At 45.4% G+C, this 12467-nt stretch overlaps 1 protein-coding gene across 12 annotated transcripts in view; it reads right to left on the bottom strand.

Annotated features, from left to right (window-relative positions):
- The window catches only part of LOC137324497 (transcriptional-regulating factor 1-like), a 217217-nt gene that overhangs the window by 188542 nt on the left and 16208 nt on the right, over positions 1-12467 (bottom strand). For 11 of the 12 annotated variants that reach the window (XM_067988838.1, XM_067988841.1, XM_067988842.1 and 8 more), the window contains exon 1: positions 1842-2002. The exons of the other annotated variant lie outside the window; for it this stretch is intronic. The gene's annotated coding sequence lies outside the window, so the exon portion shown is untranslated. Of the gene's footprint in view, positions 1-1841; positions 2003-12467 lie in introns of those variants that run through there. 12 annotated transcript variants of the gene reach the window in all.

The following is a 12467-nucleotide window of genomic DNA, read 5'->3' as shown; positions in this document are numbered from 1 at the left end:
CACCACATGGTTTATGCACCTGTGGGACAAAGGACAGTGGTAATGTGTGATATACAGTCCAAATCCCAAACTAATTACCAAGCGGTAATTAACACCCAAGTCTCTTCTCAACAATACAAAAGGAGTGGTAGTTATGCGACAGTTGTATAAAGCTCTGATGAGACCACAGCTGGAGTACTGCATTCAATTCTGGGCAGTGCACCTCAGAAAGGATATAATGGCCTTGGAGGGGGTGCAGCTCAGATTCACCAGGATGATACAGGGTTAAATTATGAGGACAGGTTGCATCGACTCGGCTTGTATTCCCTTCAGTATAAATGATTAAGGGGTGATCTAATTGAGCTGTTCAAGATGATTAAAGAATTTGATAGGGTCAATAGAGAGAAACTATTTCCTCTGGTGGGGGTGTCCAGAACAAGCGGACATAACCTTAACATTAGAGCTAGGCCGTTCAGTGGTGATGTCAGGAAGCACTTCTTCATAGAAAGGGTAGTGGAAGTCTGGAATTCTCTTCCTCAAAAAGCTGTTGAGGCGACGTCAATTGAAAAGTTCAAAACTGAGATAGAAAGATTTTTGTTAAGGGAGTGTTAAGGGAGCAAAGGTGGGTAAATAGAGTTGAGGTGCGCATCAGCCATGATTTAATTGAACGGCGGGAACAGGCTCAAGTGGCTGAATGGCCTACTCCCGTTTCTTCTCATGTAACCCCATCACACATCCCTGTATCTAAAACAGGCTGCTGCAAGGTGGAAAATGAGAATATATCACTGCCTACTTCCTAGCTGGACAAAAAAAAGTCACCCTTAGACAAAATTATTTACCTTAACTGTTCAATATTTGACAGTTTTCCAATTTGGATTTTTAATGGTTGGCTTGACATTTGCATTTAAGGTTTTAGTCCTGTCGAATTTCTTAAACTAACGATTACATTTTTTAAAAAACTATCAGAAGCTGGGATCTCTGCATATGATCATACATCGAAATAATCTGCATTTTCCTCTTTTCTATCATTTGCACTGAGCGCAGGGCCCTCATCGCAGAAAGGGTTCACGCAATGTCGGGATGCCCTTAGGTTGAGGTGCAAAGGTTTTGCCACATGAATTCCACAAAGTTGCAGTTTACAGCAACAGCATGAACAATGACCTATTGTACACCTGCATTTGACTCACCCAAACAATATAATGCTAAATGCACTTGACATCCCTGTCCCATCAAGCATAATGGTGTGCTCAACTCAGTTCATATGTCTGTTTGCCATGCTCATTTCATTTTAAACCATTTGTGCCACCTCAGAAAACAGCACAACAAAACACTTCAGGACAAGACTAAGAACTTCTGCTTTTAACTGCAGTAACTCCCCGCCCCTTCTTTGCAGTGTTGCAATAAGCTCAATAAAAGCGAGTTATTGAAAAAGATAATGAACTTCCCTGCAACTATCCTTGAAAATGACTTTCTTCACTGCCACATAAGCGAGGGTCAGTTAACTTCCTAACCTTTGCAAATGCTCAGCAAGCACGGTACAAAATGTACGTTCTGAGCAAGCAGCACAGGTCCCGAATGGAGAGTTGGGACAGTTGCAGCCCCTTCTTGTCCAAGCCTATGGCGCTCGGCTTTGCAGCCGACCGCTGACCCTCGGAATGCCTGGTGGCAGCGTCACTGGAGATGGAAGAAGCTCCCTAACCACCCAGGTAACTGCCCCACAAGCGACTGCAACTCAAACCTTTGCAAACGGCAATGCATGCCAGGCCTCTCGACTGCTGCATACCGACACTCTGCAAAAAAAAACTTCTCCAAAAAAAGTCATCTTCTAACTTTATCCAAAATCGCCTCTGAATTCCACCTACCTTTTGCACACACATGCAAACCCTTTGCCACTCCTAAATGCAACGAAAGCGTGACAGAAGCCAGCCTTGGAGATTATTTTTTTTTTAAATGAGTTAATTTTCCGCAGAAGTTTCCCTTCCTTGACTCCTCTTACGCGCGACACTTTAGCCTTTACAGTGCGGTACGTTGCATCCTGTAAACAGATAACACTGCGCGGCCATGTTTAAAAGAATATAGTGCCCGCTTGCAAAGGTTTGTTTTGCCCCCTCCCTCCCTCCGTGTCGTCGAAAGGAGTGGCTATCGTCAGAGGCGCCTGGGTTAGCAGCGTGCAGTGGTTTTCAAAATTTCTGCGGCTGGTTAGGAACGTGGTTTAGAGACTTGTTTTATTTATCAGCAAAACAAAATGGTAATCCTCCGCCGGGATGTTCGGGTCAGGACTCTGCAAAGCAGGAAGTAAGGTGGCCAGCCTTGCCTCTCCCCAACAAACTGCAAAATCCATTCATGGCCCAGCTCTTCATTCCTCTGGGTCCTAAAGTCTAAATAAGTTATATATATTAATAATGACAGTTAATCAATATTTTTATTTTTTTAAATAATGGATTCAACTGCACTTTGTGAGAGGTGTGGAAAATTTTAAATAAAACTAATTAAGCTTGACAGGTAATGGCCTGCAATTTCTGCAGGGGGTTTCCCCTGATCTCCTCCTGTAGATTGTCCACCTTTTCTCCACTGGTTTTGCCAAACTGCTGTTGACGCCGTTTCTTCAGGATTTCTGCCAACCTTCCAAAGTTACGAAAAGAGACAGAGAACACCCCATGGAAATTCTCTCCCAATATATTTAATTAAATTTGATTTAAAACATTTTCCATTAGCTCAGTTTATCCACTGAACCCCTGAGCCGTAGTGGTCAGAAAGGCCCCAGATTTGATCGTCTGTCTGGCCTGATACCTCTGGGTTCGGGAACATAATATTGTCCAGAATTCAAACATACGAACGTAAGAAAAATGACGATCAGGAAAAAAGCCACTGGTCCATCAAGCCTGTACCAGACAGTTGTGCATCACAATACATACACGCCCCACCCCACCAGGAAGCCATGTAATTTCCTGGGAGATGAAAAATCAGATTAGAAACCCAGGCCATTTAGGGGGGGAAAAAAATCAGGACCCCCTGGGGCCTCAGAGCCAAGCCTGATTCTAGCTTTATCTGGCATATGTGCATGGATGCTTCCAGGTGGGATTGCTGGATCACCCTGTGGGTGATCAGCCCATTGATCCAAACGGTTAAAGCACACTAATAATAGCTACTTGGAGAGCGCGACTCTGGAACTGTACCCCATCATGGAGTCAATAACTACAGGAGAGAGGAAGAGAGGAGAAAAATTGGTGGTGAACATTCAGCAAGGGAAAAGAGAAATGGGGGGTGAAATTCAACTTCAGCAGGTACGCAAAACAGGCGGTAGCGAATTGACCATTAGAAAGGAAAATCGGGCAGATTGTATAACGGGCAGCCAATTTGCTACCGCCCGTTTTGCGCCATCATCGAAACTGAATTTCACCCCCATGGTCTCCACACCCTTCCTGTTCCTCTTTAACTCAGGACAGTAAGACCATCAGCCAGGCTCCAAAGTAACTCCATTCATTGCCAACTATTCATCCCTACAGAGCATTCCAACCAAACAGCCCAACCACTGCTGATTAAAGACATTAGGCTTAAAATTAAGGCTGTATGATCAGTTGCTAACAAAAGTTACCAGTCTACGACAAAAAGAGGGAGGGCAGGGGGAACAAAAACAAACATGGATCTGTAACCATTATCATCACTAAAAAAAATTCTACCCTAAGCTGTTCACATCAAAAAGGTGCCCAGTCTGATCCCTTGTCTGGCACGAAGAGAACTTCTGGGCTCTGTGGTCCAGAAATTTAGGCATGCCTATTTTTGGGCATGTGGGGGAACGCAGATACATTCCCTGCACCTGAATGGTGAAGCCCGAGGCTCCACAGATATTGAGCCGCATGCCTCACTATAATTGCGCTGTCGCAGCGCACAGGCCGGCGGCAAAGTAGTGAAAAATCAGACCGCTGCGACGCTCGGATAACATGGAGCCGGGGATTTGGGCAGGGGGCGATCTAAGAATTGGGGGGCGAGCGAACGTAGGGTTGGGGGTCAGAGAATCTGGGGCGAGGAAACGCAGGGTCAGGGCATGAGTCGTGGATTGGGGCTTAGGTTGGGGTTTATGGGGATCAGTGTCAGGGCCGGAGGTCAGGTTGGGAGCAGAGAGGCGATTGAGGCCAGTGGGTTTGGTGTCAGCGATCGGTGGGGGTGGGGGCAGTAGCAGAGGGGAGATTGAGGTCAGAGATCGGGAGGGGGTCGGTGTCGCGGATTGCAAGAGAGATGAAAGCAGAGGCAATGAGTGGTCGGGTCAGGAGCGAGGGGGAGGGGGAGCGAGAGCAGTGAGGGGCACGTTTGGGGCAGCGATCGATTCCTTTAATATGTGGGGTCGGGATTAGCACTCTTGCTCCTCCTGGCTCCACATTTGGGAAAATTACTTACCTTCTTTGTTGCAGGTGATCCCACAGGCTAGTTTCCTGGTGTGCAGCCCGCGATGGCACTTGGTGGCGCAGGGCAAACCAGTCTTGGAGAGAAGACCTAAAACAGGCGTTAGGCCACTTAATTGCCTATGCAAAAGGGGCTAATGCATACTTCAGGCATGGGTAAAGGATGTTTCTTTTTTGTCCTTACCTAATATGGTGTTCAGTGCACTTCTGGCCAGAAATGTGCTCCCTTCCTGCCCGCCACATTGGGGTCTTGGTAGTCCGAGTAGTGCCTGAAAAATGGGCACTGCGCAGACCAATTTGGAGGTCAGTATTCCTCGGGTGCCTACCCCTGAACTCTATCCAGTAACTTCTGCTGGAAAGTGTGCATCTGTGCACTTTGCTGAGAACAGGATTGGTCTTGGCCGTGATGCACCACACTCAAATAGCATGCCGACACTAACAGTATAAGCTCTCAGAAGAATGGTCATTTGGTCAGGGTTCCCAGACAGCCGACAGTGCTCACAGAACCGTACCCCAGCATGACTTAGGAGAAGAAAAAAGGGGAAAGCACATAAAACTATTTTAAACATGGTTTTCAGAGCCAGTTAGCCTACATTAGCAATACAGTGCATAACAAGACCACTGAATCAGTGAACTCACATAGTTGTACTTAAATTTGCCATGCTCGCTCCAAAGACTCGTGATTAGTCTCTACTTTCAACCCCTATTGTTACTAGTAGGAAAAAAATACTGGTGAATTTTGAGTGCCAGGAATAGTACCAGGGGTATGATAGTGTAGGAGTTATGTTACTGGACTAGTAATCCAGAGGCTTGAACTCATAGTCCAGAGAACATATGTTCAAATCCCACCTGAGCCGTTTTAGAATTTGAATTCAGTTTTGAAATATATGGAAGTAAAAGTGACCATGAAGCTGTCAGATTGTCATAAAAACCCAAGTTCAGGAAAGGAAACCTGCTGTCCTATATGTGACTCCAATCCCACATTGGCTAATTCTTAACTGCCCTTTGAAGTAGCCTAACATGCCACTCAATTGTATTAACTGCTGTACCATACAGACTGCAGTGGTTCATGAAGAAACTCCACCACCACCTTCTCAGAGCAACTAGGGATGGTCAATAAATGCCAGCCTTGCCAGCGATACCCACATCCTGAGAATGAATTAAGTAGTTAAAAGCATGATTTTTGCGTGTTTTTTTGCCATTTTTCTCCCTTGAACGTGCTGGCATGCTGGGATATGATTCATGAACTCCATCAATCCTCAAGTATCTCATCCACATAGCTATTCATCCTGCAGAGTCCTCGTTCAAATGTATCGAGACCAACTATTGTCCAAGCTGAGATTAGCTAACTGGGAACACACAGGAATTGAACGCAAAATCTTAGAGGCTGTGTAGCTTAGTATTATGCCATTTGATGTATTTACCCAGCCCATTGAGGGAGTTGCTGAACAAGTGTAATCAATGCTACACTGCTTCAACCTACTGTCGTATTCAGTCTTTGAAAGAGTAATGCCAGAAATTTCTGGTACACACAGAACAAAAGGTGGAAGTAAACATACAAGTTCAATCTAAGTTTTTAAGAGTAACAAAATAACAGATTTTAAAACAGAAAATATAAACTGCCTGGATTGGGTTTGACTGAGATATCCCCACTATTGAATAGGCTGCTGACCAACACTAATACATGAAGAAAAGCCACTCAAGGTACTGATAGCTATAGCAACCGTGGAACTGTACCTCTGCCGAGTCACATTTTCAGGAGAGGAGAGAGAGAGAGAGAGAGAGATAGATAGATTTGGGAGAATTTCCCCCCTTCCCCCACCCCCCTGCAAATCCAGGCAGTTTATATTTTTAACCGCAGTCATTGGCAAGAGAATTGATCATCCACCTCCTGCTGAAATTTTTCAAACTTAAATGTCCCAAACATGTGCAACAAAAAAGGACATATTGCCCCTGACATAATTTTCAAGAGACATTATACAATATCAAAATACAAGTCTCAGAGCTCTCTTTTCAGATGCACCTTTGGATGAACACTTAAATCTAAAATTTAAAAACAATGCAGATTAGAGTAAAAAATTTGAAAAAAAATGCTCTTAAACACTTCCACCCTTTTCAGTGTGTGGTTTGTGGTCACTTGTAACACCTAGTTTCCATTACATTTCAGTTACTGTATTTTACTAAAATCATTATCGCACTGTATTTAACTTGAAAAGTTACATTTTGGGGATACAACTGTTGCAACATCAGAGAGAAAAAAAACAATAGGAAAGGAAGTAAAACTCTTCATTTTTTATTCAATGTTGTCACCGTTTCCAGCTCAGAACTAAAAGTTCAACGAAAGGTCTTTGTCTATAAGTTCCTCTGGGACTTTTCCCCAACCTGCCTTTACATCTTTCTCCAGCACGATGTTCGAATTCATATCTTCTGCTCATTCTGGCCGACCGGCTGTTCTTCCCACCCTCCAATCCACCAGTGGTGGCAGAATCTTCATTTATTATGCCCCAGCTCTCCCTCCACAACAACATGTAGCGCCTTTAATGTAGTAAAACGTCCCAAGGCGCTGCACAGGAGCGATTATCAAACAAGGATAGAGCAGGGCACTTTCTAAATGGTAAAAAGTTAAAAACAGTGGATGTTCAGGGACCTAGGGGTTCAGGTACATAGATCATTGAAGTGTCATGAACAGGTGCAGAAAATAATCAAGAAGGCAAACGGAATGCTGGCCTTTATATCTAGAGGACCAGAGTACAAGGGGGCAGAAGTTATGCTGCAGCTATACAAAACCCTGGTTAGACCGCACCTGGAGTACCGTGAGCAGTTCTGGGCACCGCACCTTCGGAAGGACATATTGGCCTTGGAGGGAGTGCAGCGTAGGTTTACTAGAATGATACTCGGACTTCAAGGGTTAAGTTACGAGGAGAGATTACACAAATTGGGGTTGTATTCTCTCGAGTTTCGAAGGTTAAGGGGTGATCTGATCGAAGTTTATAAGATATTAAGGGGAACGGATAGGGTGGATAGAGAGAAACTATTTCCGCTGGTTGGGGATTTTAGTCGTTGGGGGCACAGTCTAAAAATTAGAGCCAGACCTTTCAGGAGCGAGATTAGAAAACATTTCTACACACAAAGGGTGGTAGAAGTCTGGAACTCTCTTCCGCAAATGGCAATTGATACTAGCTCAATTGCTAAATTTAAATCTGAGATAGATAGCTTTTTGGCAACCAAAGGTATTAAGGGATATGGGCCAAAGGCAGGTATATGGAGTTAGATCACAGATCAGCCATGATCTTATCAAATGGCAGAGCAGGCACGGGGGGCTGAATGGCCTACTCCTGTTCCTATGTTCCTATAAAATATGACACCGAGCCACATAAGGGGATATTAGGACAGGTGACCAAAAGCTAGGTCAAAGAGGTAGGTTTTAAGGAGCGTCTTAAAGATGCAGAGAAAGGTAGTAATGAGGAGAGGTTCAGGGAGGGAATTCCAGAGCTTAGCACGTAGGCAGCTGAGGGCATGGCCACCAATGGTGGAGCAATTAAAATCGGGGATGCGCAAGAGGCAAGAATTGGAGGAGTGCAGAGATCTCGGAGAGTTGCAGGACTGGAGGTGGTTGCAGAGATAGGGAGGGGCAAGGCCATGTAGGGATTTGAAAACAAGGCTAAGAATTTTAAAATCGAGGCATTCCTGGACCAGGAGCCAATGTAGGTCAGTGAGCACGGGGTGATGGGTGAACGGGACTTGGTGCGAGCTAGGATACGGGCACCAGAGTTTTGGATGAGCTCAAGTTTATGGAGGGTGGAAAATGGGAGGCCAGCCAGGGGAGTACTGGAGTAGTCAAGTCTAGAGGTAACAAAGGCATGGATGAGGGTTTTAGCAGCAGATGAGCTGAGGCAGGGGCAGAGACGGGCAATGTTACAGAGGTGGAAGTAGGTGATCTTGGTGATGGAACGGATATGTGGTCAGGGTCAAATAGAGCGTCAAGGTTGCGAACGGTCTGGTTCAGCCTCCGACAATGGCCAAAGAGAAGGATTGAGTCGGTGGCAAGAGAATGGAGTTTGCGGCGAGGACCAAAGACAATGGCTTCAGTCTTCCCAATATTTAGTTGGAGGAAATTTTTGCTCATCCAGTTCGATAAGCAGTGTGACAAATGAGACAGTGGAGGGGTCAAGAGAGGTGGTGGTGAGGTAGAGCTGGGTGTCATCAGCGTACATGTGGAATCTGACATTCTAGTACATGAAAACCTACCTTTTAATCTGCACCTTCGGTCACCTTCCCTAATCCTCTTCCCAGACTCCTGTCAGAGGCTAGTTTCCTCTGCTGGAAACATGCTGGGCCATTTTGTTACATTAAAAGTGCAAGATGCTGTTGAAAGGAAAACTTATGTTTGGTGGCTAAAGGATTAATAACGTAACAACACGATGGAACTTTGTAAAGTGCCCTGGGACCTTTTACTATGTTAAAGGCGCTATATAAATGCAAGTTGTTGTATGTGTATTTAACGCAATTTTTTCTGCTAGACACAATGTGTATGTTTTAACTTAAGAAACCAAAGGTTTATCTAGAGCACTAAAAGTTTTATTTTCTTTCAAATATTATGAAATACAGTCCCAAAAGTTAGGTCATCAAAAATAGGTGTGCACCTTCTGAGTTATTGGTTTGAAATCTATTTCTAATTGAGGCCTATAATTTCCCCTCAGGGCTAAATTTAACAAAGAAGGCACAAGTTAATGGGCAACCAAAACCTTAAGAAAGCAACAACTGACCTTTTCTCTGCTGAAAATCATCAATAGAAATAAGACCCCCCCCCACTCCCAAACAAAAGTTTGCTGGTTAAAGATTGTTGGCCTGTTTCCAAACCAACATTGATATTTCAGAGTTACTCAGCTTGGGCTAACAGAGGATGTTCAATTGTGTACTCACATTCAGAAGTGTCAATTAATAATGTGAAAGATACGCAAATGTCGAAATTTATCCACAGCACTGGCAAAAGTGAATAATACAACAGAGTTTTAACGAGCACAGGACTGGCTCATCAGGGCCTGCCTGCGTCCAAAAAACCACAACGGCCACTGCACAAGGTTTTCTCAATGCAATATTTGGAATTATGAAATCAATAGTTGCATATTCACTTTGCTGTACTTTGGAACAAAAGCACCTTCTTTTTCAGCACATTAAGAGAATGACAGATTACAATATATATTTCAAGGGATATAATGTAATTTAGTGAATTAACGGTTCTTACGCGTGTGTTATATTCCTGTGCATGTGTGTGAGCATTCAATGAATTTTCCCAAGGCGTTTTCAAGTACCCCTTGTGATTTGCAAACTTCCATGTATTATTTCTTCAAATGCCCAATACAGAAGTGCTCCCCAAAATGAGGGAGTAGCGGTGGAGGTGGACGGTTGAACAAATGTGTGAGTTGCCTGAGATTCAGATGACCCACTGCCTGCATAAGCCACCAACTGAGATGTATCACAGTGTGAGAAGTGCAGTTGCTAAGAGCTCAGTGCTTTCTAAGATGGTGCCTGCAGCCACTTGTGTATGGCAATGTGACTGTGCAGATAGGCCACCAACAGCTGCTGCTATGCTTCTCCACACATGGCACTGCTGGAGGCAATTGGCTTACGAAGCCTAAAGATCTGATGGAGCAAAAGTAGCTATCAACCTGGCCTTTGAATTCTTGCCCGTTTTGTCTTTTTGTCCAAACAAGTTGAAGCAAAATTCAAAAAGCTCCTGCTGGGTCTTTGGTCTGAATTCCTGACATGGGCACTTCAGTTCTCACATGTGTTGCTTCTTGCTCTAAGTCTGAATGCAGTGCAAAACCCTTCTTCCATTAATTGCATTACTGTATTAAGTAGATGTTCCTTACTTTATCCGACCTTATTCAGGAACTTTTCAGAGACCTACACTCAGGTCTGCAAGGTGAAATTAAACCCCAAATTTAAACTGTCAGCAATTTCCAGCTTGGCACACTGAGTTCTCACAGTATTCCTTGGCCAGCCCCTGGACTGAATGTGTAGCTTGCCTCTTAGCTACAGTATTTATGAGTACATCCAGATCTTAGTGAACTCCACCATTGAAAAAGAATATTTTGCCATTTATAACAAGATTTGAGGGTTCAGGTTCTCAAGGAATTAAAAGCAGCACCTCAAATCTCGGCCTCCTCCCGATATCCCCACCATCACAGAAGCCAGTCTTCAGCCAATTCAATTCACTCCACGTGATACCAAGAAACGGCTGAGTGCACTGGATACAGCAAAGGCTATGGGCCCCGACAACATCCCGGCTGTAGTGCTGAAGACTTGTGCTCCAGAACTAGATGCGCCTCTAGCCAAGCTGTTCCAGTACAGCTACAACACTGGCATCTACCCGACAATGTGGAAAATTGCCCAGCTATGTCCTGTCCACAAAAAGCAGGACAAATCCAATTCGGCCAATTACCGCCCCATCAGTCTACTCTCAATCATCAGCAAAGCGATGGAAGGAGTCATCGACAGTGCTATCGAGTGGCACTTACTCACCAATAACCTGCTCACCGATGCTCAGTTTGGGTTCCGCCAGGACCACTCGGCTCCAGAACTCATTACAGCCTTCGTCCAAACATGGACAAAAGAGCTGAATTCCAGAGGTGAGGTGAGAGTGATTGCCCTTGACATCAAGGCAGCATTTGACCGAGTGTGGCACCAAGGAGCCCTAGTAAAATTGAAGTCAATGGGAATCGGGGAAAACTCTCCAGTGGCTGGAGTCATACCTAGCACAAAGGAAGATGGCAGTCATTGTTGGAGGCCAATCATCTCAGCCCCAGGACAGTGCTGCAGGAGTTCCTCAGGGCAGTATCCTAGGCCCAACCATCTTCAGCTGCTTCATCAATGACCTTCCCTCCATCATAAAAGGTCAGAAATGGGGATGTTCGCTGATGATTGCACAGTGTTCAGTTCCATTCGCAACCCCTCAGATAACGAAGCAGTCCGTGCCCGCATGCAGCAAGACCTGGACAACATCCAGGCTTGGGCTGATAAGTGGCAAGTAACATTCGCGCCAGAAAAGTGACAGGCAATGACCATCTCCAACAAGAGAGAGTCTAACCACCTCCCCTTGACATTCAACGGCATTACCATTACCGAATCCCCCACCATCAACATCCTGGGGGTCACCATTGACCAGAAACTTAACTGGACCAGCCATATAAATACTGTGGCTGCAAGAGCAGGTCCGAGGCTGGGTATTCTGCGGCGAGTGACTCACCTCCTGACTCCCCAAAGCCTTTCCACTATATACAAGGCACAAGTCAGGAGTGTGATGGAATACTCTCCACTTGCCTGGATGAGTGCAGCTCCAACAACATTCAAGAAGCTTGACACCATCCAGGACAAAGCAGCCTGCTTGATTGGCACCCCATCAACCACCATAAACATTCACTCCCTTCACCACCGGCACACTGAGGCTGCAGTGTGTACCATCCACAGGATGCACTGCAGCAACTCGCCAAGGCTTCTTCGACAGCACCTCCCAAACCCGCAACCTCTATCACCTCAAAGGACAAGAGCAGCAGGCACATGGGAACAACATCACCTGCAAGTTCCCCTCCAAGTCACACTCCATCCCGACTTGGAAATATATCGCCGTTCCTTCATCGTCGCTGGGTCAAAATCCTGGAGCTCCCTTCCTAACAGCACTGTGGGAGAACCTTCACCACACGGACTGCAGCGGTTCAAGAAGGAGGCTCACCACCACCTTCTCAAGGGCAATTAGGGATGGGCAATAAATGCTGGCCTCGCCAGCGACGCCCACATCCCATGAACGTATAAAAAAAAATGGCTAAGACTACTGGTGCTATTCTCCATTAGCTTTCAAACTCCCATCATCACCTCCCTCCCCAAAAAACCTCCTATTCCTCTCTGCACCTTTTGACCATACCATCCTCTTCCAATGCCTCTCCTCTGTTGTCCAGCTCAATGGGCTGTCCTTGCCTGGTTCCACTCCTACTTATCCAATTGTAGCCAGGGCATCTTCAGCAATGGCTTCTCTTCCCATCCCATCATTACCTCTGGAATTCCCCCACGGATGTATCCTTGGCCCCTCCA

Source organism: Heptranchias perlo, chromosome 8 (genome assembly GCF_035084215.1).
Source record: "Heptranchias perlo isolate sHepPer1 chromosome 8, sHepPer1.hap1, whole genome shotgun sequence".
Lineage (NCBI taxonomy): Eukaryota > Metazoa > Chordata > Chondrichthyes > Hexanchiformes > Hexanchidae > Heptranchias > Heptranchias perlo.
This window is presented reverse-complemented; position numbering and strand designations above follow the sequence as displayed.